The following is a 2,500-nucleotide window of genomic DNA, read 5'->3' as shown; positions in this document are numbered from 1 at the left end:
CCTCCTCCTCCTCCTCCTCCTCCTCCTCCTCCTCCTCCTCCTCCTCCTCCTCCTCCTTTACCTCTTTGGAAAGACCGAATTAGCACTCCACAAAGTAGGCGTTTGTTTTAACAGTAGTAAAAACAATACGTGGGTATTTGTGTCTATAGCAACGTTCTCCATAATCCAGAAATGACGGTATCTAACACATGACTCAATACGTTTACACAATGATCAAAACCACCGAATCTTTTTATGAAGATAGAGACTCCAGAGCTCCGCTGTGTTTACATTAGGAAATTGTAGTGCGTTTGCTCAAGGTTACACATGGACGTATTTTTAAACATTGGAAGTAAATAGACTAAATCCCGGATAGAGAATAGTATTGGCGGTGTGTTGAAAATGCTACGTTTTCAAAAGGAGCTTAGACGATATGCGTTGAATTATTCTCAAAAATCAGTAGAGTTGTTTTTCTGAGAGTGACCGATAACAATTGATACAAAATATGAATATAATTATGATTAATTATGATAATGATGTCACATAGATGAGAATAAAGGAGGTCATAGTTTAAGTAAAACTGCTGTGACTGTCATCGGGAATTTGTAGCCTTGTTACACGTTTAAATTGGCTGGTCGGTGGAATACGTGATAAAAATTAGCCACTTAGTTTGAAGTGGGTCATAGTTCGCTTTTGCAATGTTCCTTGGGAGCTGAAAGAAAAGATAGAAATGAATTACGAGGAAATAAATGAACAGATTATTAAATATATATATTATATATATATATATATATATATATATATATATATATATATATATATATATATATATATATATATATATATATATATATATATATATGAGTGTTGGTGGGTACTTGTAGGTACGAAAGTGCTCGATAATGGTGGTTAGAGCTAATATATAATGTAAATTTTCACTCACATTTTTTGCCAAGAGTTTGGAGTTTTCTACGGACATGACAAAATGGATTATGCCGACTGAAGAAGTGTGAGAAATACACAGAAACGAGTCGTCTCGGCAAAAAATGTGAGTGAAAATTTACATTATATATCATATATATATTATATATATATATATATATATATATATATATATGTATGTATATATATATATTAACAAGGGGGTCCCGTCAGCTCATTTGGTAGAGCACACACTTCACAAGCAAAGGGACCGAGATCGATCCCGGGTGCAGTGGATTTTTTTTCTATGACCCCCCCCCCCCCAACCTCCCTGTCAACCCTTGGTCTGATAGATCTGGCGGAAACTAGTTTGCGATAGACTAGCATCCTATCCAAACGGTAGCAAGCAATTGCTATTGTCCGTTTCACGCTATAAAACCCGGAATAAACTCCGGGCTCCATGGGCCTAATGGTTCTGAAGGACTACTTTTTTTTCTAGATAAATAAACCAACAAAAAAAGTGGAGAATGTATCACTATAGTAAATATATAGTACAATATCAATTTATTTTTTCCCAAAAAATATATTTATTTTACAATTTAGATTAGACAAACCAAAAATTGCCTTCGGTTACCAGACCTGCAAATTGAATATGTGACCTTGACCCCAACATAATAAGACCGTTTTGAGGCGGTGACTCACATATTCTTAAACCATGACGAACTGCCAAGATGTGTGTGTGTGTGTGTGTGTGTGTGTGTGTTTGTGGTGGGAGGGGGGTGGGGTGGGGGGGGGGGATATTTTTGCATACAAATTACCAGTGTATAGATAGAATGGCTTGGCCAAGGAGTCACAACATTGCCATCCGGAAGTATAACGGACCAACACACAAATCTGTGTAACCATGAACTTTTATAGTCTGGTTAATACAGTTTAGTGAGAACAACTCACAAACGCGGATGGCAAAACAATAACAAAGGCCTGAGTGACGTGATCTGCATACATATCTATAGATAGTTCGAAGATGACGTCACTCAGGCCTTTGTTATTGTTTTTGCCATCCGCGTTTGTGAGTTGTTCTCACTAAACTGTATTAACCAGACAAAAAAGTTCATGGTTACACAGAGTTTGTGTGTTGGTCCGTTATACTTCCGGATGGCAATGTTGTGAACTCCTTGGCCAAGCGCATTCTATCTATAACTGCAATGTTTTGGAAGGATCTGTAATTCTTGGAATATTCCCCAAGTGTTGATAAAGGAAATCAGATATAATATCTATCTCTACGATATCTGAGAATAGATAGAATGAAGTTGACGTCACTCGGGTCTTTGTTATTGTTTTTTTATTCTGTTTTATTTTGTTTTTTGTTTTTTTGTTGTTTTTTTTTGCCATCCGCGTTTATGAGTAATTCTCACTATACTGTAATAACCAGACTATAAACGTTTAAAGGTTACACAGAGTTGTGTGTGTTGGTCCGTTGTATTTCCGGATGGCAATGTTGTGAACTTCTTAGCCAATCGCATTTATATAGCGCAATATCCACTAAACGTGCTCAAAGCGCTTTACAAGGTTGTCCTGGTCAACAGCAACATTTAACATG

At 36.7% G+C, this 2,500-nt stretch overlaps 2 protein-coding genes across 5 annotated transcripts in view; one reads left to right on the top strand and one right to left on the bottom strand.

Moving 5' to 3' along the window:
- The window catches only part of LOC144956294 (uncharacterized), a 29,777-nt gene that overhangs the window by 13,542 nt on the left and 13,735 nt on the right, over nt 1-2,500 (top strand). The window lies entirely within an intron of this gene.
- The window catches only part of LOC144956293 (uncharacterized), a 19,921-nt gene that overhangs the window by 10,614 nt on the left and 6,807 nt on the right, over nt 1-2,500 (bottom strand). For both annotated transcript variants that reach the window (XM_078886776.1, XM_078886775.1), the window contains exon 2: nt 1-691. This exon is cut by the window's left edge and continues 1,226 nt beyond it. The gene's annotated coding sequence lies outside the window, so the exon portion shown is untranslated. The remainder of the gene's footprint in view (nt 692-2,500) is intronic.

Source organism: Berghia stephanieae, chromosome 11 (genome assembly GCF_034508935.2).
Source record: "Berghia stephanieae isolate SIO BIC M18660-M18661 chromosome 11, UCSD_Bste_1.3, whole genome shotgun sequence".
NCBI lineage: Eukaryota > Metazoa > Mollusca > Gastropoda > Nudibranchia > Aeolidiidae > Berghia > Berghia stephanieae.
The sequence above is the reverse complement of the archived record's forward strand: the minus strand, read 5'-3'. Positions and strand labels throughout refer to the sequence as shown.